Below are 25,734 nucleotides of genomic sequence, written 5' to 3' on the forward strand. Positions count from 1 at the left end.
TCTCAGGGGGATATGACAGAGGTGTTTAAAATCATGAGAGGTCTAGAACAAGTAGATGTGAATCGGTTATTTACTCTTTCAGATAATAGAAAGACTAGGGGGAACTCCATGAAGTTAGCATGTGGCACATTTAAAACTAATCGGAGAAAGTTCTTTTCACTCAACGCACAATTAAACTCTGGAATTTGTTGCCAGAGGATGTGGTTAGTGCAGTTAGTGTAGCTGTGTTTAAAAAAGGATTGAATAAGTTCTTGGAGAAGAAGTCCATTACCTGCTATTAATTAAGCTGACTTAGAAAATAGCCACTGCCATTACTAACAACAGAAACATGGAATAGACTTAGTTTTTGGGTTCTTGCCAGGTTCTTATGGCCTGGATTGGCCACTGTTGGAAACAGGATACTAGGTTTGATGGACCCTTGGTCTGACCCAGTATGACATGTTCTTATGAACAATGATGTCCAACCATTCCACCCTAACACTTGGCCACAGAATCATAATCCTCACCAAATCCTTCCTCATGCAAGCTATCAATTCTCTGCATGACCTTTTCCCTACATCTTTGCCCCCCAAATGTATTACAATCACTATAGGTATTCCCCACATGCCCACACACTCTTGCAGGAAGGGTAGCAACTTATCCCATCCCATTCTCCATTTGCTAAACCAAGAAATCCTCCAATTCCATCGCTCCTGGTCTAGATGCTCTCCATAAGGTCTTCTCATTACCTGCCGTTGCGCCCAGTGGATAAAGGAGTGGCCCACAACCCAGGCATGCCCCTGCACTCGAAGAACCCCCCATTAATTCTGCAAAAGAATAGAATCCAGTTAAAAACCATTGCACCCATCCCCCCCCCCCCCCCCCTTTTTCAAGGATTTTATTTCCTCACATAAGGACGTGAAGGCATTAGACTTCCATCTCCCGATGACTTTGATCCCCGCTTCTGATATTCCGCATTCTGCTGCAGAAGTTGCTGCCCCAATATGAAAGGAATGTGAACTATAACTTCCTGCCTCCCACCCTAGCCTGCTCACCGCCATTTTTAAAACTCCTATAAATTGAAAACTGGTTAGCAGCACACCATCCTCATGCATTAGGAAGGATCCCGGCACTTTGGGGCCCAACTTCACGTATTCCTGTGTCGCCCACACCACGCATACTATTGCATTTCCTCCAGAAAATTAACTATAGGTATTATGTCAGCCAAAGTGGCACTTCTGGAACTCAGCTCCTTCGTGGCATCCTTGAAGGACTGCAGGATTTTTACCAACTGACTCATGACTAACCAATCATGATGCCCTAGGGGACTCTGCACACCTATGTCCATTTCCACAGAAAGGTCATGAAGGGGTGTCTGCTGCTCCACTAACCTCTGCAGCATTATATAGGTGGAATTCCACCGGGTGCCAATGTCTTGAATGAGACACTTGTGAGGCATCTCCAAATCAGTCTGTTTTTCTCAGAGAACCTGCCCCGCCTTCACACTTCTGTGGAAGTGCGCTGTTATGTTCCTGCACTTGTGTATAATGTATACAGGTATTCATTCTCTTGGTGCTTGGACTCCAACCCCAGAGCTGACTTCACTACCAGGTGCAGAGTGTGTGCAAAACATTGGATGTTCTGAAAGCGTCCATCAGATATTACCTTTACCATGTTTGTATCATTGTCTGTGACAAAGAACCTACCTGAAGATTCAAGTCTTGCTGGTGTAGCTGCCAGCCCACCAGCATCTGTCTGATGTATGCTAGAATATTGGCTGATGTATGAGCATTCTCTGTCAGGTGGGTGTGCAGTAAATCCCACCTCCACCCTGATGTTTGTTCACTAATAGAGCTGCTGCCTGCCCCTGCCTCAGCCAGGTCCCACCAGTGTGTTTCAGGGAGAGGTAAGAGTGTGCAGCATTCATGGCAGTCCAGATATCGTAGGTGAAATGCACACTCCCCTCTGCCTTAGCTAGCAGCACTTGGATGCGACTGCGACACTGGTTGTACAGGCTGGGGATGACCTTTCTGCTAAATGTGGTTCTGAAGGGGAATTTGGAATTTGGAACTAAGACCTTCAGCAAATGCTTGAAACCCACATTCTCCACTACCTGCAAGGGCTGGTCATCAAGGGCAATCATTTCCCCAATGCTTCTGGCTACAACCTTTGAGGCTGCCTGCCTTCTACCCTGGGATAGCATTACCGAACACCACCCCATTTCCTCCATGGTGGGTTGTCGCTTCTGCCACATGGCAGGGGGTTGCTGGCATGCCACCTGACTGCTAGAAGGGGCTGAGGGCGTGGGATATCTCTGCTCCTTTTCAACCACTTTACACTGCCTGGAAAAAGTGGTCCCCTGACTGGTACTGCCACCATCCCCAGATGTCAGTACTGTTGGGTGTTGCTTCTGCCAAAATTAGTTAGATGTCCCATTTCCTTGCCTCTGCTAATATCCCTGGCACAGTAATTATACTGAGCAAAACACGGTGATCTGGAGCCACTTTAAAGTGGCTTCAGATCACATATTTCTTTCGTGATCCCTTCTCTATAGCCTTCGTGGTGGATGCTGGCACTGGAGTTGAAGTAGTGGGTGCACCCTGAGAAGCAATGCCAGAGGCATCAGTCACACTCTTTGCCTGCGCTAACTGCTCTTCCTCCTCATTATCATCAGTTTCATCTCTCCTCCCTAGCACTAAAGTGGAGGCTAAGACAGAACTAACTAATCCTCCTAAACCTTCTTCAGCTATTAATTCTTCCATTTCTGATTATGAGAATCCCACACAAGATGATTCTTCATCGGAATCAGAAGCAAACAGTGTCTGCACTACATTGTCAGCGCTAACTAGAGTCTGCTGTCGCACTGCTGTTTTGGAGTCTCGCCCTTTTGTCTTGCATGACTCAGCCTCCCATTCCCTTACCTCCAAAACAACAGGGTCAGAAACAGGTGGTGGCAGTGCATCATCTTTAAATTTCATTTTTTTCCGGATGGAACTGCCTGTCCCTCCAGAGAGTTTGGATTCTAACTGCTCCCTTTTTAACTTTAATGGGGGACTGGCACTGCCTTTTGAAGTGCCTCTTCTGCCAGTTCCAATCACTCGACTATATCTAGCTTTCCCTGACATTATGGATTTAATGTTACTGCCTACTAGAGATTTCAATTAAAAGAATTATTTCTTTATTAGTGGCTGAACAGAACACCCCTGAACCAATATATGTGAGTGTGGAAAACCAGACACACACACAGAGAAAAGACTGCAAGCCTGAGCATGCCCAATTCCTACAGTGATGCTGCATGTTTGAATACTTTGAATACCCACACCACCCAAACCCTGCCTGCAACCTACCCCAGGGGGGGTAAGATCAGCAGCAAAATGCCACTGCTGGCAGCTTTTCTCAGTTGGAGAGACAGAGAGTCAGTCTGAGTTCAATTAAAAAAAAGTGCAGTCAAAGAAGCCTGGCTGGCACAACAGCAAAAACGAAAAAATATCTTTTTCAATGGAAAATTCTATCAAAGTAGCAAGCAATAGCAATTGAATACAGATTTGAGACACTTGGAGAGAGCTCAAAAGCAACAAGCTTCACAGAGAACAGCCAAGAAGAAAGTGCATGTGACCTGCATGCTTAAGGTAGATATAGTACAGCAGGAACAGCATCTCAGAGCACTGAGAGCAGCGATTGGCTGAATTATAAACATGCTTTGCTCTGATACATTGGCATTCTGGTCTGCTTGCCAACCTGTCTGACCCACTCTATGACAGGGCTGTGTGGTCACTTATGACTCACAGGAAAGGGCTGGTTGTTGCTATGGATACTCCCACATGGTCTTCTCCTATTTCAGACGGCCGCTAAGAAAGCAGTACTGTGAACCAAAAGAATGAAACTAATATAATATGTTTCACTCGTGTGGGATCGCCATGCGTTTCGCGAACCCACAAATCAAATGAACAGGGTCTTATTCGTTGCGGATTGCACATTCATTGAAAACGAATGCACATCTCTACTAGTGTCTGACTCTGAATTATACGAGCATGACTTCTTTCTCTTTTTGCCCCTATGCGCAGTCTGCCGTTCCCCTATAGGCTCCAACTCACCTGCTCCTGCTCCCATGAAACTGATTTCCACCACTTCGGATGCTCTGTCGACGGCCATCAAGCCTCAATGTTCCCATCCTTCCATGGATTGAGCATGCTCCCTCTCTCTCCAAACCTCCTGCTGTGACATACTAGGGTATCTGGTCCTGCTGCATCTGTGGAGACACACAAATAGCCTGAAAAACCGCCTCTATGCCTGTAGTCCATTCACCCACATGCTTATCAACCTCTGCCACTTATGGCAGATACCCTTCCCTGAACTTACCCCCCTTCCCCCCCCCTTCCCCCCCTTTACCCTCTCCATCCTGCTAACCACAGCCAAGAGCTCGAGCTCTAGCAACGCTCCCGTACCACTCTCCTTGCCATGTAGGCCAGCCACCAAAACCTCCTCCTATGTTGGATTCCCAACCCACCTCTGGGCATGGGGGATTTTCTCTGGGCTGCCTACCTGAGCAACCTCCATAATCCCCTGCCGGTTGGAAATAAAAAACACTGTACTCCTTCTGTGACACTCCAATGTGCACAGTACTGTGGCCTTCTGCGCCACCCCTTGCGCTGACCCTAGCTCCTCTGCTCTTTGCCCGACCTGCCCTCTGCTTGCACTGTTGAGAAGTGCTTTGGCTTCCTTCACAAACCTGCATGTCTGCTCCGGGGGACGGTAACCCTACCGGCATCCCACCCTTGACCTGCCCTTCCCATGAATCTAATCACTGGCCCCTGCAGCTTTTCCGGGGTGACAGGGATTTTGCCTTTAGTCATCCCACGATTGGAGCTGCAGCCTGCAAAATCATTATCCTCACTTGGAGGAGGCAGGCGGACACCAAGCTGTGTGGGATGGGAATGGGGGGGGGGGGGGCAGGGCAGGGGATGTGAAATCATCACCCGATGTATCCAAGGAAAGGTCGAGGGGAAAAGTGACTGCAGGGCATGCTGGGGGAAGAAGGGATAACTGGGGAGGAGTAGTGCCCACCTCAGGGTCACTCTCCCTAGAACTCGTCAGGTGGGAAATAGGGCAGGCTAAACTTGCCTTGTCCGCAGGAGATGTGCCAGCTGTAGGAATCAGAGCCCGGCCTGATGAACCTGGACGACGACCTCCGACGGGGGGACCTGGAGGTCTGGGCCCGACATGGCACTGCTCTCTTTGCCTCTCCTCAGCAAGCTCATCTAATCAGTAGCCTGCGCTGCACCTCCTATAAATTCCTTTCCTGTGTTTTTTTTTTAACTTCCTCACTATAACTAAATCTGCTGACAGACCACCAAAACCGACCTAATATTATTATTTTTTTTTTTAAACATGATCGTGCGAACAGCCAGCCAGAAAACACAACCTTATACTGCAGCCAGCTGGTTCAGTGTGGCAGGGAACCTGCCATGTCACCGGCAGGCTACAACACTAGCCAATAGCGGTGCAGCAATTTGAATCGCTGCACATGCTGGCCTTTTTGCGCCCCCCCTCATCGCCCCGCGCTCCTCCACCCCCCCACCGTCCCAATCACCATCGTGTGCTTTTCCCGTGGTTATCATTCGGCGGCGCAGGCCCTTTCATGACAATGACAGCAAGGTTAGTTGGTAGGCCAGATTTTAAAAGTCTCTCATGTGAGAAGCTAAGATCTGGAGAAAGGAACAGGAAAGAGTACATACAGTCTCTCATGATCTACAGGATCTAATTGAAAAGGGCATTTTTCAAAAAGTATTTATCTGGGTAATATGCCCTGACTAACAACTGCACTTTTCAAATGTCCCTAAAACTACACCCAGCTTCCATACAATGCATACATTAACCCAGGCAGCCATGACCATTTATCACCAACGAGTGGGAGGAACGAAGGCAGCACACACTCATGCATTCCAAAGTACCAAAGAGACCAGATGTCGGGCAAAATTGTCCACAGCTTTATTTATAATAATAACAGTATACAAACATAACCGTGTACCCGAGCCATAGCAAAGACAGCTGCCAAAGTGTCCTTTCTGCAATCAGCATGCCACATCCAGCCTGGGGCCCACTGCAACCAAGCAAGGCCCTGCCTTCCAGGAGGTAATTATCCTCAGGGTGTTCCGGTCACCCGTCTTGCCCAAGCATGGTGACTGCCCAATCAAAGGATGGGGGCATCAGGTCTGACACCGCTCTGGGGTCAGCAGGCTTCACTGCTTAGTCTGTGCAATGTATTCCACCATCCAGAGGGAAAGGCTCAGTCCTCTGACTGGTTGGATGCTTCCAGGAAGTCCAAGGCTTCATTTTATCCCCTCAGGTATGCTAGCCAATTAAATGGTACGATTGACTAGTGCAGCAAGTAGAGTGCATCCTGGCTCCAATGCTCCAGAGGTGTTCAGGAACTGGCATTCCCTTCTCTTCAACATCCAGAGCAAGCCTCTGGAAGTCTTCCCACTTAGAACAAGAAAGACAACCAGCAATCTCGTTGCAAAGACCAGGGGTGTGCCTCACCTGCGCCAACACATTTATCTGCAAACACTTCAAGACCATTAGCCTCAGAAGTTCCAAAACAGGAGTGCATCTTGCAGATTGCCGATTGATTATATGAAAGACCCTGAGGTTGTCACACCAGAATATTACCTTTCTGCTTGCCAGATGCTCATGCCAAATATGGAGTGCCACCACTATCGGGAACAGCTCCAGGAAAGCGATGTTTGACGTGAGCCTTAAATCTATCCAATTATCTGGCCATGTCTCAGTGCACCAGCTGCCCTGAGAGTATAGACCAAAGCCAATGCCCCCCCCCCCCCTCCCGAGGTGTCAGAGAACAGTTCTAGATCAAAGCTGGATACTTTTGGGGTAGCTACACAACTGAGCCATTGAAATCAGCCAAAAGGTTTCCACACACCTGAGTTCCTTGCACATAGTGCATGCAACCTGCAAATGGTGGCGTTTCTTCCTGACTGTCATGGAAGCAGTAATCAATTGGTGCAGAAATGTCCACCACATCGGAATTACCCGATAAGAAAAATCCAGACTCCAGTTAAGGATTGCACAGAGGTTAGGGTTACCTTGTGAGCCAGGTTCATGCCCTGATCAGTTCAAGCAGCTTCTGAATTTTATTGGCCAGGAGTTTGGACAACATTTGAATGGTATCAAGCTCAATGCCAAGGAACATAAATACCTTAGTTGGTGGTTCCAACTTGTCCGCTACCAGCAGAATGCCAAAGTCTCTGGCCATTGTTTGATTGCTGTCAAAGAGATCGCAGCACACAACTGAGGTATGAGGTCCCACAAATATAAAATCATCCAACTAGTGAATGATAATTGTCAAACTGGTGTGCCGGGACAACTTCCAATGCAAGAAGGTGCTGAAGGCCTCAAAATGCACACACAAAACTGAGCACCCCATCAGCATGTACCTATCAAAGTAATAAGCACCCTCAAAGAAGAACCTCAGCAGAGGGAAGTCATCCAGATGGACCGGTAAGAGCCAGAAGGCAGACTCTATGTCTACCTAAGCCATGAAAGCCCCCTACCCACAATCCCTGAGGAGTTTGAGCGTGGTGTTGAAGGAGGCATATTGGACTGTACAGGCCTCCTGGATTTCACTGCCTGACTGGTCAGGCAGTGAAATCATTCACTGCCTGACCAGTCAGGTAAGAAAGGTCATGTATCAGCCTAAACTTACCTGGCTCTTTCTTGGGCACCACTGCCAATGGTAATAAAATCATCCTGTGAAAAGGAGGCAGGAGGAAGTTGCCTGCCATCCTACTGAGACTAATCTCCAATAACAGCTTCTCCCTTACAACCTCAGCAAACCTGGTTGCAGAAGACACATTAATGTGGCTCGATGGGTTCAGAGGTTCAGGGTCAGCTCAACTATTGATGTCAACCGTGCAAAAGACCAAACCCAGTTATTAAGAGTTCTTGGGACCCACTTGGGACCAACAAGAGCTTTGTGCTGCCCGCATCACTTGCATGACTCATCCCCCCTGCTGCGCCCTTCCAACAAACTAAATATCTCGACATGTTGGTGATGGCGTGTGTGGCATTGGAGTAAATGCGGGACACCCTGCCTGAGCTGCTTTGTAGTGTTGAGGGAAGGTAAATCTGCACTAGTGGTAGTGTTCCACGATCCCTCCAACATTTATGACCCACATGAACTGGAGGAAGATACTGAAGAGGAACTCCTACTACCCACGGAGTCGGAGTGGCGGAAGTGCCTCTTACTTTTCCTTTTGTGCCTCTGCCCCACAGAGAATTGGTCAATGACTCGCTCCTCTACCCCTGGTGGTTGAATACCGGTCTCCCCAACACCAACCACAGGAATAGCAATGGTAGACTCAGCTTCAGCAGACACGGGACCACTGACTGTAAAACAGGGGCTGAAGCAAGATTCACATTGATGGCATTCTGGAGATCCGGCGTGTCAGACGGACTGACACTCTCTCAAGATGCTGAGGCAGAGGCAGTAGTCGGGATACAGCATCCCCCTGGGGATGAGGGAACTGTCCCCAAAAGCTCTCAAGGTGCAGGTGAGCTGCTCCTTTGGTCTTCTGGTCACATGTCATACCCAGAACCCCATTGCCACCTGGCAAGGGGTGCCCCAGATTAACATTGAAGTTGGGCTCCCTGATAAAAAGTAGGGGGGCCTGGGTATGGCCACGCAGGCCAGGAAGGAGTTGCAGTCTCTGTAACCCTCCAAGATGATATCTGCACTGATGGTGCACTGTACTGGAAAACAAGCTAGTTGTACAACTGGGCTCTCCCAGTTGGATACCACCCTGTTCCTGAGGCTGTGAAACCGCCTGGATGGCTGGTAGTGTGGTGTCCATGAGGTCCCTACTCTACAGGCTGGAGGGCTGATGGGGAGGACTGAGCAATGCAACTGCCTCCAGCAGGATGCCTACCCCCAGGCAGCCCTGATCCCGTCCCCATCGCTATGCTGCCATTCACCACATTGCTTAAATCATCTGGTGGGTCCCTAGGAGGGAATTGGAACCTTTGTCTGGCTCTCCCCCTCAGGTTCCTTGTGGTATCTTGTCCCTGTGCCCTCCCAGGGGTTTTTGGATGGCAGCACACCCAGGGATTCTTCCTTAGGTGGGACTGTGCTGTCGGGATCCCCCATGGAGCTCGGTAGTGAGCAGGGACTCTTTGCTTGTGTCTGTGCAGCATGACTGCAAAATAAAAGGTACATTTTAAAACCCACACGCGGGAGTCCATGTGCACATGGTCCCTGGTGCATGCACATGGACACGCCGATGCATGCATGCTATAAAATCTGTTACCCATGTGCACATATGTGTCCGATTTTATATCGGCGTGTGCATGTGCACGCGAATGCTGACTTGCACGCATAAGGGGGGTTTTCAGTTGATGCACTACTGCTTAATGGCGCTGTCCTGGTCTGCCGATGTCCCACTCACACCCGACCCAGACCCTGCCCCCAGTCCACCCTCTTTTTTTCAACCATTCTTCGGCATTTACTTGGAGATATGAGCATGGCCACGGACATTCGAAAATGTGTGTGTGCACACAGCCCCGCCACGCATGTATCTCCTGGGATAGCCGCGAGTAGCCCTTTTTAAATTAGTCCTTGAGGGCTTAAATGTTCCGCGTCCTCCTTTTTTTTTTTTTTATTAGCCAATTAATGTCAGATCAGGGCAGTGGGAGAGAAGATGACCTACCAGATTTATGTGGTGAGGCAGCAGCGTGGGGAGCAGGAGATGGAAATGACAGAGTTAGGTCATGTTGCCCAGGTAACCTCCTGTGCTGCCGCCCCTGTCCCCCTGGGATGGTCCCCATACTTCAAATGACCCAATGGGCCACCACAGGTGTTCCAGCCTTCCCCCAGGGCCTCTGGCTGCCCTCAAAGCCCGACCCTGTCAATTTCCCTGCCCTTCTTCACCCACCCTCAGTAGCATTGTGGTGCTCAGCGACACATTTGCATGCCGTTGGGGTGACATTGGTGCGTGTCGAAGCCATCATCGTGCGGCACCAGTGACACCATCCCTGCGAAGATGTCGCTGACATGCGGCAGGTAAATGCTTCCCCTTTTGGCTCCAGGTGCTGTGCCGGTTTATCGGCGGCATCAGTTTATTGACCCAGCACTGCGCCTCTAGTTGTGTGGGAAAAAGGGGTATTTTTATGTGTGCATTTTTAGTTGCACGAGCTATTTAAAAATTGTGCCACAACAAATATTTCAGCTATCTTTCCTACAGTACCTGAATGTAATCTGCTTTGAAATGGCTGAAAAGCAGAATATAAAAGTAAAATAAATTAGCTACAAATTAGCTATATCCTCTACTCAGGCAACACAGAATGTAAACATGAGCAGATGTGCACAGCACTATTCATCGACTGACACTCTATATTAGATTAAAAACACAGGGCTCAATTTGCCCTCATTGTTATGGACCACTCTTTGGTGAACAGAAGCTGAACATTTGAGGCTGTTTGACTGTGGCTGTGCTCTGAATCATCTTTATTGTTTTTGCATTTAAACCTGTTTGGAGGATTGGACAATCTGTTCTGAAACTGTTCCTTTCCAGAGGATTCGGTGTGCTTCAAAGTGGATTTACTGCATGCCATTCACAAAATAGTGTGCTATTTGCAAAAAGCATACTTTTAAAGCAAAAGCTAAAATGAATACGAAAGACAACAAAAATAAAAGGAAATAAAACCAAAAAGTGAAATTTTTATTTGCATGCACACTTCTAATTTTTATTTCTTTGGGAGACTTGCTCCCATCAATTGTGGTTTGCCTTAAACAGTACACCACAGAATGTGGCATAGTTATAATAATTCAAGGTGGCTGAACCTGTCATTCATACAAGGAGCATCTGCATGTCAGGACAGATTCTAAGGCCTTTGTGTGCGAGAGCAGATATTCTTTGTTGCCCTATTGCTATAGAATGAACTTTTTTTTTTTTTTATTAGACGTTAACTAAGTAACCGATAAAGTAAAATAAAGCCATTTCCACATGAAAAATGTTTTACCTGGGCAAATGTCCTCTTTGATTAGCACCCCATATGCAGCTTAAGGTATCTCTGTAAGTCAATAACGTAGGCACCTTTACTTGTATATCATTGAAGGCATTGCTGGTGTGGAGTTTAGCTGGGGAAGGCTCTTGACACAGATAGTTTTAATAATTAAACCAACCTACATAAGTTTGCCTTGGAAAAAGTACCTACATAAAAAGCAGGCACAGATTTTTATTTGTATAATCAAAGCAAAATTACCTTCTGTAGTTTTATTTTGTGGGTAGTATGATTATTTCCTCCTAAATTGAAAAGATAAACTGAATACAATACTACTCTTGAAAATCAACCCAGCCTGTCTGGATTAAAGAGACTGTAAAAAGAAGAGCCAAAACATAAAAATAAAAACCTGATACAGGAGTGGTTACAAACTGATACTCTTTCCAGATTTTGCAGAAAGAGTATCAGAAAAAATACAAGAGGCCACACAAAGTTTAGATAGCTAAGATAGGGAAAAATTTATTTTTACATATTTATATTAAGTAGCAATCAGTAAATTCTATTAGTGCATCTGTAATCTACAGTTTCATATTCAAATGGTTCATTCAATCACTCCCATGTCGGAGTTGCTGATGACTTAATTGTTTGTTTTTGTTCTACGCATGCTCAGATTCTGGAGACTCTCTGATGAGAGCACGCAGATGGCTTGGCACTCTGTTCAGTATGCAGCCCTCATAGATCCAGCTCAAGTTCCTGAGAGGATTATGACATCAGAATTTAGTGGATTTTTTTTCCTTAAATGGGTCCTGCATCATCCCATTTCTGAAGCAAGTACGTATGGCAAAATTAATAATAACATTGGACCTAGGTTTGATTTATACAAGGAAAGCATTCAATCATCTTTTCTCCAAGCTGCAGATCCTTTCTTTATAAGGGAGCCATTCCATCCTCTTTTATCATTTTTATTGCCCTTCTTTGCATTTTCTTGTTCTCTGTTATCTTACTTGAGATAGGGCCACTAGCACTGCACACAATACAAAAAGTGTGGTTTCACCATTGATATGTACAGCAACATTATGAGATTCATAGTTTTAGTCTGTATTCCTTTCTAAATAATTCCTAAGAACATAAGAACATGACATACTGGGTCAGACCAAGAGTCCATCAAGCCCAGCATCCTGTTTCCAACAGTGGCCAATCCAGGCCATAAGAACCTGGCAAGTACCCAAAAAACTAAGTGCATTCCATGCTACTGTTGCTAGTAATAGCAGTGGCTATTTTCTAAGTCAGCTTAATAGCAGGTAATGGACTTCTCCTCCAAGAATTTATCCAATCCTTTTTTAAACACAGCTATACTAACTGCACTAACCACATCCTCTGGCAACCAATTCCAGAGTTTAATTGTGCATTGAGTGAAAAAGAACTTTCTCCGATTAGTTTTAAATGTGCCACACGCTAACTTCATGGAGTGCCTCCTAGTCTTTCTATTATCCGAAAGAGTAAATAACCAATTCACATCTACCCGTTCTAGACCTCTCATAATTTTAAACACCTCTATCATTTCCCCCCCTCAGCCTTCTCTTCTCCACGCTGAAAAGTCCTAACCTCTTTAGTCTTTTCTCATAGGGGAGCTGTTCCATTCCCCTTATCATTTTGGTAGCCCTTCTCTGTACCTTCTCCATCGCAATTATATCTTTTTTGAGATTTGGTGACCAGAATTGTACACAGTATTCAAGGTGCGGTCTCACCATGGAGCGATACAGAGGCATTATGACATTTTCTGTTTTATTCACCATTCCCTTTCTAATAATTCCCAACATTCTGTTTGCTTTTTTGACTGCCGCGGCACACTGAACCGATGATTTCAATGTGTTATTCTTGGGTTGTAGCACCTAATATAGAACCCAACATTGTGTAATTATAGCATGGGCTATTGTGAAGAACCGCAGAAGGACCTTGTGAGACTCAGAGACTGGATCTCTAAATGGTACATTTCTAAATGGTAGCTGCAGTTTAATGTGGACCAGTGCAAAGTAATGCATGTAGGGAAATTAATCCCAACTACAAGTACACAGTATGATGCTGAGTTTCATTTTAGGAATCACCACCCAGGAAAAGTGTGACCGATGCATTGTGACCAGTACCTTGAAACATTCTGCTCAGTGTGTGGAGTCCCAGTGGTTAAAAAGGCAAATGGAATGTTAGGAATTATTTGGAAAGGAATAGAGAATAACTCTATTAAAGGGTACCATCAAGCTTGGGTTAGAGAACATGGCACACAATTTCATCTTTTTGAGACTTTCCTCACTCCAAATGATGTCAAATCTTTACCAAGGCGCACTGTGCTGTTTGTAGTCTCACTCTACATGCAAAACTGGCCCCTAAACCCTATACCACCACTAAAACCTCACCTCGACTTATTAGGTGGCCCTCCTATAGATATTTAAATAGGTGCACACAGTGAGACTCTCCCCAGAGATTCTCTCTCTCTCTATCTCTCTCCCCCTCCTCCAAAATGTATCGCAAAGTGTATTTCCAGCATTAAAACCATGTGATATGGACCCCAATCCTGCCCACCCCAAAAAATTGCAGTTGCAGTACAGCATTTTTCACATGCCAATAACACACTTTCATGCATGACCCCCCCCCCCCCCATAGTGGGCTTCGAAAGAGGATCGGACAAGTTCTTGATGGAAAAGTCCATAAACAGTTATTATCCAGGTAGACTTAGTGTTTATCCCTGGGAATGTGATACATGAAATAGATCAACTATTGTGGATCAGATGGGCACTTGTAACTCAGAATGACCACCATTGGAGCAAGAATGCAGGGCTAGATAGACCTTGGTCTGACCCAGTATGGCACTTTTTTTGGTTTCGAATCATTACAATTTTTGGTGCATAAGATTAGATATGCATAATTTATAAAATGCGCATATATCATATGTATGGGTTATAAAATACTTGCGTAGATCATAAGAACATAAGAACATGCCATACTGGGTCAGACCAAGGGTCCATCAAGCCCAGCATCCTGTCTCCAACAGTGACCATTCCAGGCCATAAGAACCTGGCCTGGACTAAAATGGTCTATCCCATGTTAGTGCTGGAATGGTCTATCCCATGTTACTGCTGCTAGTTATAGCAGTGGCTATTTTCTAAATCAACTTAGTTAATAGCAGGTAATGGACTTCTCCAAGAACTTATCCAAACCTTTTTTAAACCCAGCTACACTAACTGCACTAACCACATCCCCTGGCAACAAATTCCAGAGTTTAATTGTGTGTTGAGTGAAAAAGAATTTTCTCTGATTAGTTTTAAATGTGCCACATGCTAACTTCATGGAGTGCCCCTTAGTCCTTCTATTATCCGAAAGAGTAAATAACCGATTCACATTTACCCGTTCTAGACCTCTCATGATTTTAAATACCTCTATCATATCCCCGCTCAGCCATCTCTTCTCTAAGCTGAAATGTCCTAACCTTTTTAGTCTTTCCTCATAGGGGAGCTGTTCCATCCGCTTTATCATTTTGGTTGCCCTTCTCTGTACCTTCTTCATTGCAACGATATCTTTTTTGAGATGTGGCAACCAGAATTGTACACAGTATTCAAGGTTCAGTCTCACCATGGAGTGATACAGAGGCATTATGACATTTTCCGTTTTATTCCCCATTCCCTTTCAAATAATTCCCAACATTCTGTTTGCTTTTTTGACTGCACTATGACACCTAGATCTCTTTCTTGGGTGGTAGCTCCTAATATTGAAGCTAACATTGTGTAACTATAGCATGGGTTATTTTTCATGCATCACCGTGCACTTATCCACATTAAATTTCATCTGCCATTTGGATTCCCAACTTTCCAGTCTCACAATGTCTTTCTGAAATTTATCACAATCTGCTTGTGATTTAACTACTCTGAACAATTTTGTATCATCTGCAAATTTGATTACATCACTCGTATTTCTTTCCAGATCATTTATACATATATTGAAAAGTACGGGCCCCAATGCAGATCCCTGAGGCACTACACTGCCCACTCCCTTTCACTGAGAAAATTGTCCATTTACTCCTATTCTCTGTTTCCTATCTTTTAGCCAGTTTGTAATCCACGAATGGACATTGCCTCTTTCAATCATTTGTTTGAAAGTTGTCCTAATAGTTTTCTTTGAGAATTGCCTAATACATCCATGGCTAGAAGAATACCAATGGACTTTGCATCTATACGGTCTACTGAAAATTGTACCCATAATGCAGAGATCAGTTTAAGACCAGAGGTGGGTTAATTATTTTTTCTTTGCTGCTGAACAATAAGTACTGTTTCCTTTTTTTTCATGAAACTGAACTAAACTTATTTTCTTTTGTATCTCCATATTGTTTCATATGTGTATTTTATATTGTTAATTCATTACAAATCACGTTGAGCTCCTTGGAAATGCGATCCACAGATAAAATAAAATATAAACTTGTACAAAATAAATCTAAAGAATACATTTGAACCAGAACCAGAACCATTATCCACTTTTCTGCCTGCTCTAGATGACTACTTCATAATATATATCTGTATTAATATATTTCTTTATATATTGCTGCAATTTTCAAATGCTCACTTATGTACACACACTGCAGTGCATTACAAATGTAAATCCCAATTTTAAGCACGTAAATACTTATATATTAGTAATCAGAATTATCTAAAATCCCCTCTCCCTTTTCCCTAAAAAAGAAAAAAAAAGCTAGGTGGTATGAACTATCACTGGGAGTATTACAAAATTAATATTTTGCTGTGCCCTGTGAGAATATCAGAATTCAGAGCTCTTGCTGCAGTGCACTTGGAAAAGTAGCCTCGTTTATTCTACCCACAACTGATATGTTGTTCAGAAAAAGCCTGAGGCAAGTAAAAAGAAAGGCACAGAACAATTCTCTATATGCTGCTTCAGCATGTATACTACCAGTAGCAGACTCGAGGTCATTATTCAACTCTACAACTAGCTAAAGAATCCCATGGCAGCTTAACTGCCATCTTTTAACATCTTCCTCAGGCATGTCATAAAGGTAATTCTGATTCTGAAAATCTTCTCTTTTTCGTCTTTCTATATGACTCTTCTATAGTGCTACTGCGGTCTTTCTAAATACAAGGCAGCTATGCTGCTCAATGTAAAAGACAATGTGTAAAGCAGATGAAGACTTTTCAAGCCAAATAAATGCAGGACTCTAATTTGCAGATGGTGAAAAATTGTTTCAACATGTTATTCTCCCCCTGCTTCATATCCATAAACCCCTTTAGCCATGTAGATTTGGGGATGCCACCTCTTATCCCCGGTTATGAGCAAGGAGGATTGGACCTGTTCTTTGGGATCCTACCAGGTACTTCTGATTTGGTTTGGCCATTGTTGGAGACAGGATGCTGGGCTTGATGGACCTTTGGTCTGACTCAGTGTGGCAATTCTTTTGACCATAATGTGTTTATGTCACATTTTAAACTAACATTTCCCATATTTTTGCTCTGCATACATTAAATGCTGGTCACTCCTTTATGTACATATTGTAATGAGTGGTTGGCCCTCGCCCGGGCCTACTCACCCCAGGAATCCAGCTGCCAGCTCTGGTTCACATTCGCTCGTGGTGGTGGGCAGCTGCCTCCATCCCCGAGCACCTGCAGCTGCCTCTGCCTCCTCTGACTCCTCTGCGGTTCTTCCCTGCATTCGGCAGGTCTCCCCGTGTGGGCCGCGGAGTGACGCCGCCATCCTGCTTCCTCCGGGCCCTGGCTTAGGCGCACGCGTGACTCGCACACTCTTAAAGGGGCCGTGATGGGAAAATAGCCTGCAGCCCCGGATGATGGCACCACTGGGCCTCTATATAATAGTCAGGGCTCAGCCACTTGCTCCCTGCCTTTGCAACAGGTCTCCATGATTGTTCGTGTGCTCATTGCTCGTTCCTGGTTCCTGTTCCTGTCATCGTTCCTATCTCCTGTTCCTGTTGCTGTTCCTGGTTCCTGGTTCCTGTTCCTACTTGCTCCTTTGCCTCCTCCTTGTACCCTTGGATTGATTCTCTGGTATTGACCCCCTGTTTCGTCTGAACTATGCTTGGACTGATTCTCTGGTATTGATACCTGTTTCATCTGGATTACTCTTGGACTGAGTCTCTGGTATTTGACCCCTGCTCTGTCTGGGCTAGGCTTGATCTGATCTCCTGGCTTTGACCTTAGCTCTGCTTCCAGTACCTTGCCTCCCTGCAGCCTGCCCTGACTCCAACTTGCTTTGAACTCTCCTTCAGTATCATATGGACCTGGCCTCTCAGGCTTCGGCCTATCTTTACCTGGGTGTCTCCTGCTTTACTCTGTTCATGTTGGCATCTGAGTCTCTGGAACCCTGCCTCATCTGGATCATCCTCGGCCCTCCAATACCTCTGCTGGTTCCTGGCATACCCTTGTCTACACTAACTAAGAGTCATCACAGGGAGGTCCTAAGTCCAGCTGGCCCCAGTATCCAAGGGCTCAACCTGAGGGGAATGTGGCTGGTATTGGCGAAGCTCCAGTCGGCCTCCGACTCCTAGCCTGCTCCGCCTCCCGACGGTGGGGACCCGTAGGGCTTGCCCTGCAGGTAGCATCAACCCCACCTCGGGCCAAGGGTCCACAATCAGTGCAACAGATTGTCAAGGCCATGGATTCAGTTGAACCTTCTGCCCTCTAGGCCATTTCTGGCCTGGCCTTGAAGATATTAAGAACAGAAGCAGTTCCTTGAGGCAATGGCCTCTTCTGTCAAACATCTCCACGCTCGGCTGGATACTCACGCAAGTGTCACAGCTCTGATGTCTGTACTAATCAGCCCACCACCCGCAGCCTCACCCACCAGGGCTTTGCTGGCCCTACCTGCTCCACACTGTTTTAACGGGGACCCTCTTCTCTGCAGAGGGTTTATTAACCAGTGCTGTATGCAGTTTGCTCTGCAGCCTTCCATCTTCCAGGATGAATGGACAAAGGTAACCTTTTTTCTTTCTTGTTTGGAAGTTAAGGCTTTGGCATGGGCTTCTCCCTTGTGGGAGCGTTCGTACTCTCTTCTGCAAGAATTGTCACGCTTCATAACCGTCTTCCGTTGGATAATCGATGATCCCGGGAGGCAGGCTGGGGCCAGTACCAATCTTTTACGCTTGCGACAAGGACAGAGAATCCTCAACGACTACACCATTGAGTTTTGGACTCTAGCCACTGAGTTGGACTCTAGCCACTGAGTTGGCAAGAAGATTGTTTTTGAGCCATTTATTGGATGGTCTTTCATCCCAATTGAAAGATGAACTCACAGCCCGAGAACTCCCGTCCTCTCTAGAGGATCTAATCAACTTGACAGGCCGGATTGATCACCACTTCCAGGAACGTCACCGTGACGTTCGGACACCCCGATGTGTTGCTGTGGAGCGATCCTGCTCTCCTCCTTCCACAAAGCCCACTAGTAGTGGGATTCAATCTACCATCAAGTCGGAGGAACCCATGCAGTTGGGTTGTGGGTGCCTTACTCCGGAGGAATGTCTTTGATGGAGGGACTCCAGCTTTGCCTGTACTGTAGGGCTTCCAGCCCTACAGTACAAGTCTTCAGACTTGTCCTATCCGTCCGGGAAACTCCCTGGCCTAAGTTTGGTTGGGGTCCTGAACTTGGTCACTACTACTCTGGCTCCTCAATTATCTTTACCAGTTATGCTAACCTGGGACTCCCATTCCTTTCCTACCATGGGTCTAGTTGACTCTAGAGCAGGTGGGAATTTTATCTTGAAAGACCTGAAAGACTCATGCCATTGAAGTCCCTCTGCGAATTTCCTCTATCCATGGCAAACCGCTACCTGGGCGGATCTCCCAGATAACAGCACCTGTTCGGCTACTCACCGGCGCTCTACATGAGGAGGAGCTTGAACTTCTTGTGTTGGAGAAATCCATTCATTCTGTAGTCTTGCGGTGTCGTGGCTCCAGCACCACTCTCCCCAGTTTGACTGGGGAGCTCTACAGCTCACTGATGGATTTCTGCTTGTCGCCAACAATGCTTGAAGAAGGTGGAGCCTTCACCTGCGGTACCCCTTGCAATAACTGTCTTTGGTCTTCTGTCTTACTATGGGGACTTCAAGGATGTTTTTTCTAAGCAGAAAGCAGATATCCTTCTGCCCCTGCATAAGTTCAATTGTCTGATTGACCTATACCAGGTACTACCCCTCCCAGGGGTAGGACTTATCCGTTGTCTCTGCCTGAAACCTAAACCATGACTGAATACATCCAGGAAAACCTAGCCAAGGGGTTTCTCCAACCGTCTACCTCCCCTGCAGGAACAGGTTTTTTTCTTCGTCAAGAAGAAGGATGGGTCATTAAGACCCTGTATTGATTACCACAGCCTAAATGCAATCACCCGCAAGGACAGATATATGTTACCCCTCGCTTGGATTGACTCTTTGGTATTGACCTCTGCTTCATCTGGACTATGCTTGGACTGATTCTCTGGTATTGACCCCGCTTCATCTGGATTATACTTGGACTGATTCTCTGGTATATGACCCCTGCTTTGTCTGGACTACGCTTGATCTGATCTTCTGGCTCTGTCCTTAACTCTGCTTCCGGTACCTTGCCTCCCTGCCACCTGCCCTGGCTTTAGCTTGCCTTGGAATCTCCTTCAGTATCCTATGGACCTGACCTCTCAGGCTTCGGCCTATCTTTACCTGGGTACCTCCTGCTTTACTCTGTTCCTGTTGGTGTTTGGGTCTCTGGAATCCTGCCTCGTCCAGACCGCCCTCGGCCCTCCAATACCTCTGCTGGTTCCTGGTGTACCCTTATCTATACCAATTTGGAGTCATCACACGGAGGTCTGCCTAAGTCCAGCCATCCCAGGTACCCAAGGGCTCAACCTGAAGGGAACATGGGCTGGTATTGGCGAAGCTCCAGTCGGTCTCCATCTCCCAGCCTGCTTCGCCTCCCGATGGTGGGGACCCGAAGGGCTTTCCCTGCAAGTAGCGTCAACCCTACCTCAGGCCAAGTGTCCACCATCAGCACAACAATGAAAGCCAAAATACTGAGGAGCACAACCACCTTAGTTTAATTTATCTATTTATAACCTGCTTTTTCATTATGCTGCTCAATAAAATTCCAACATTAAACTACCTATTAGAAACAACATAGTCCTAAAAATGAAACATATCTCATAAAAACAGAAATTGGTTATAATAATAATAAAAGTATATTTAATCATATATCTGTGAATTATGAAAAATTAGGTCCTAACATAATATCATTTAAAAACAGTAAAAACAATGGGCCAGATTTTAAAAAGGTTATGCGTAAATCCGGAGGATGGCGCGGGCCATCCATTCTCCTACCATGTGACAGGGGCTGACCAATGGCACCAATAGCCCCTTTCACATGGTAAGGGCAAAGGGCCATCGGCGCCATTTTGATTAGAGGCAGCCGACGGCCCAAGAAGGGGAGATCACTCCTGGGACTCCACTGGACAATCAGGGACTTTTGGTAAGTCTTGGAGGGGGGGGTGGTCAGGCAAGTATTGGGGGGGTCGCTAGGGTGGGGGGGGTTGCAATTAATTAAATTTGATGGGTTGGGGTGGGTTTGGGGGTTTTTTTTAATGTGCCCTTTATCCCTCCCAAAAAACGATAAGAAAACCCCATGAATTTCATGGGGTTTCTTGTCATTTTGGTGCTCCCCCGAAATGCGACAAAATAGGAGATATCGTCTATATTTCCTATTTCATGGCAAACGAATGCACATCGCTACTCTTTACATCTCTTAATGACTGCCACTCTTTCATCAGTCAATATCCATGTAATTTTCTGGCATTTGTTATTTTATATTAGATCATATACATTTTTGAAAAGCCATGTTTTCAGCTCATGTTTGAAGCTCTTTCTTTCAGTGATCAGACATAAAGTCTCAAGTAGATAATTCCATAGTTTGGGGCCCACTATAGAAAACATTTGTTCTCTTATTTGTGTCAGATGAGTACTCTGCAGTGTAAATATGGTTAATAGTCCTTTGTTTTCTGATCTTAGTGTTCACAGGGTATATATGGTTGGAGATTCACACCCTAATAAGCAGGAGTTTCTGTCATTGATTATGTTGAAAATCAGTGTTAGTACTTTGTAGTGAATTCTTGATTGTACTGGCAGCCAGTGTACATCAATCAGTGATGTGGTGATGTGGTCAATTTTCCTTGTCCCCAGTAGAAGTCTATCTGAGGCATTTTATAGAAGCTGTAATGCTTTTAATAGTCCTAAAGGTAGTCCTAGTAATAGTGAGTTGCAGTAATCAGTGTTTGAAAAAATTAATGTTTGTAGAACAGTTCGGAAGTCCTGGAATGTTAGTAAAGGTTTTATCTTATGTAGGATTCGCAGCTTGGAGTAACCTGTTTTAATTAGTTTGTTTCTGTGCATTTTCATAGTAATGTTTTCATTGATCTGTATTCCTAGATCCCGTACTTGTTCAGGGGGTGTAAAATACCTAAGTCTAGGGATGTTGGTTTCATTATAGCATTGTTTCTCCTTAGCCATACAATTTCAGGTTGTTTTGTGTTTAGTGTTAGTTTAAGCTGAGATAGCTTTTGCTGTTTTGCCTTCATGTATGTTGAGAGTGTTGATTGTTGTATTTTTAATTGATTTGATTTTAGGAATGTAGAACTGTATGTCATCTACATATAGGAAGGAGTTGATTCCTAGTTTTGCAAGTAGTTTACATAGAGGAAGTGTATAAATGTTGAAAAGTGTAGCCAAGAATGCAGAGCCTTGAGGGACACCTGTATCAATTGGGAATTTGTCAGTTAAATGGTTTCCAAGTTTGACTTGAAATGTCCTAAGAAGGAGGAGAACCTTTGAATACACATCTGTCTATTGCAATTGTTTTTCAGCTGATGGCATAGCAGGATGTGGTCAACCATGTCAAATGCAGTTGTTAAGTCTATTAGTACCAAGATGTAAGATTCATCATTGTTGAATCCCTGTAGCACTAGTCTATTAAGGATATGAGTAGGGTTTCTGTTGATCTATATTTTCTGAATCCAAATTGGTTTGGGTATAGGATATCATTGTCTTCTTAGTGATTTTCTAGGTGCATTAACACTGCCTTTTCTAGCACTTTTGCAATAAAATGCAAGTTGGATATTGGTCTATAATTGTCCCAATTGTCAAATAATGCCTGCTTTATCTTTTAGAATTAGTTAGATCACAGGTTCACAGGTTGTTTTGCTCCATGTGGGACCAGATCTTCTGCAAGCGAATGGTTGATTATGGTTGTGATTCTTGGAGTTATTATGCTATGTACTATTTTCAGGGAACTTGTCAGAATTGGGTCTAGTAGGTGGAACACAGGCTTAATTTTGGTAATGATTTGATTTATTTCAAGTTTGGTTACTATGTTGAATGTATTCCATGTATGATTTTCATGTTTTTCCTCCTGTTCTTTTGTTGGTATGGAGGTGGGAAATTGAGCTTTTAGCCTATTTATTTTATCTAGCAAGGAGGTGCATATTCATTACAGGCGTTCTTTGAGAAGTTCTCTATCCTCAATTTTTTATTTATTTATTTATATTTAGTTATTTAAAATCTTTTCTATACCATCGTTAAGTTATATACCATCACAATGGTTTACATGTAGGCACATAAATTAAAGTAGGTGAATGTGTACGGTAGTACATTCTAACAGGTGCCAAAAAGGTTTGGTTACATTATGTTGTAAAAAAATCGCAATCGTTTAGTGAGGTAGGTTTTGACCAAGTATACCTGTAAGTTATTTATTCACAGGTATAATTCACATGCTCTTTGTATTGCTATTAAGTTAGCTGTGAGATAAACTAATTAAACTTCTACAACGCATACTTTGAGAATAGTGCTATGTGCTGGTGTTCTTCTGCCTATTCCTGTTTACTATCTATTCTCCGTTCTCTTTGTAAAAGGCTTGTTTGAAAAGCCAGGTTTTTAAACTTTTCTTAAAGGTTTTGAGGTCACTTTGTAATATGATCTATAGTGGCGTTGTGTTCCATAGTGTAGGACCTGCTAAGGATAAAGCCTTTCTCTAACTTGGGTTAGTCTCACTGTCTTGACTGAAGGAATGGTTAAGAGTGCTTTGTTTGCTGATCGAAGGTTTCTGGGTGGGACATGTACCCATAGTGCTGTGTTCAGCCAGTCTGCCTTTTCATTGTGTATTAATTTATGTATGGTACATAGGGTTTTGTATTGTATTCTGTGTTCTATGGGTAACCAGTGTAATTCTGCTAGAGTTTCAAGTTAGAGGAGGATGGGTCCTTGATTAGGTTTTTGATGGTTTTGAAGAGTAATTTGGAGTTAAATATTATTCCATGGATCTGTTTTTCATAGTAGTCTTTTTTTGCTTTATTGATTTGTTCACGGTAGTTTGTTAGAAGAGACCTGTATATTACTAGGGTTTTTTCAGATGGCTGTTTTCGTCATTATTTTTCCGATTTTCTCAGTGTCTGTTTAGTTTGTCTCAGCTCTTCAATGTACCATGGTTTCTTTTGCTTTGAGGTATTCTGTTGATTCTGGAGCATTTGTTTTGTACTGGGCTTATGTTACCAGCAATTTCACTGATAATTTTATCCCAGGAGTTAAAGGCTGAGGTGGTATTAGCTTGATTGAACTCAACTAGCTTATTTTTTATTGACCCTTCAAGAATATCCAGTTTTATCCTTTTCCTGAATGTGAAAGTTGATTATTGTTTGAATTTGTTTGCTTAATGTTGACAAGTGTTATTTCAGCTTTTATTAGTTGATGATCACAAGGGTAATGTATAAAATTGATGAAAAGTGCTGCTAACACTAAACAGCACTAGAATCATGGCATTAACACATTTAACACCACTAGCTACATTAAACTAAAAGTTAAATATTAAGTTAGCCTTCCAAAATGTGTCATTCTATATATATTTTTCAGGAAAAAAATGCACACCCTTCCTCATTTTTAAAGGATACAATGCCAGAATGATGCGATAAGGGAAATCCTAGTGTTGTGCTTGATATCTTCAACTGTTTAATGTTTTTTCTCATTATGTCCTGCTATTATAGTGATTTTTATCTTATCCTAATTTTGTTGTAAGGCAATCTGGGTCGCTTAATGGTGGGCCTATATAAATTATACAGTTTAAATATACAATCTTCAGGGAAAATAATCAAGTAAATAGAAATTGGAATAAGTTTGGCACTTGATTTTCTGAATTGGCAAAAATGGCAGTCCTATTAATTTTAGGATGATTAAAATGAGTAATCTAATAATAATGACTAGTGCTGTAATTGCCAGAATAGAAAGAAACAACGGCTTTTAGCAATATCAAAAACAGGCACCAAGTCAAGGATCTAATTAGCTGCATTTTGAGAGAGGGAGAGTTTGTGCTACTAGGAAAGAAAACTTGTAAAATATTCTTGCATCTTGACCTGACCTAACTTTGGAAATCCAAATCATATGAATACATAGAAATGGGCAGGATGACAACACAATTGTTTAAAATTAAATATTTTTTTTTCATCTAGAAAATATGTCATTACCCTACTCTTCCTATGCAACCCCCAGAAACAATTTATAATAGGTTTAAACCTATGGTTGGCATGATAGATGGTTTCTTATATGTAATAGATTTTATGAAACTTTAACCAGTATTATGTTCCAAGCTGCAAATTTGAAGTTGTCTTGGTACTGTTCTAAATAAGGAGCTTAAAAGTTTAATATTTATTTTATTTATTTAAGAAATTTTATATACCGGCGTTAGTGGGGACATCACACCGGTTCACATATTAACGAAAGATCGGAAATTACATCATAACAGGAGAAAGTAACTTGGGGGGAGGGGGAACATTAGAGAAGCAAGGAAGGATAGTGAACAAGCTGATAAAAAACATTAAATAGCAAGTATTTACAAATTTACAACAATCTACAGAATTGGTCACCTTGTATACATATGTTATATATGTATACATATGTTATATATGTTACAGAATTGTACCTTTTCTAATTCTGCTATATCTTTTTTGAGAAGGAGTGACCAGAACTGCATACAGTATTCAAGATGAGGTCGCAACTTGGAGTTATTATGATTTTCTCTGTTTTACTCTCCATTCCTTTCCTAATAATCCCTAGCATTCTATTTGCTTTCTTTGCTGCTGCTGCACACTGAACAGAAGATTTTAAGTTATTTTCAATGATGAGACCTAGATCCTTTTCCTGAGTGGTGATTCCTATTGTGGAACCTTGCATTATATAGCTATAATTTGGGTTTACCTTCCCTGAAGGCCGTATTTTAAAAGCCTGGCACACATAAAAATGACCACTTATGTGTGTGGCTGGATTCTGCGCGGCATGCACATTTTCAAAAGAGCTTGGCCACATGCATAAGTGGCAATACACGCACGAGTGCCCGGCCCTAAAAAATGGGAACTGGGAGGGAACTGGGGAAGGCTCCATTGTGTCACCACGTGGTATTTGCAAAATGCACCCCCCTGGGCGCACCACCCGCACATGTGCTTGTGGATTATAAAATCCGGTGTGCATGTGTGCAAGGCCAATGGATTTTATAACTTGCTGGCGCGTGTGCATGTTATAAAATTGGCACATCCATGTGCGCACGCCGGGAATAGTATGCACATGGATGTGTGCACATATGTTTTAAAATCTACCCCTAAGTACATCACTTAGCACTTGTCCACATTACATTTGATTTGCTATTTTCATGCCCAATCTCCAAGTTTCGCAATGTCCTCTTACAA

Source organism: Rhinatrema bivittatum, chromosome 1 (genome assembly GCF_901001135.1).
Source record: "Rhinatrema bivittatum chromosome 1, aRhiBiv1.1, whole genome shotgun sequence".
Classification (NCBI taxonomy): domain Eukaryota; kingdom Metazoa; phylum Chordata; class Amphibia; order Gymnophiona; family Rhinatrematidae; genus Rhinatrema; species Rhinatrema bivittatum.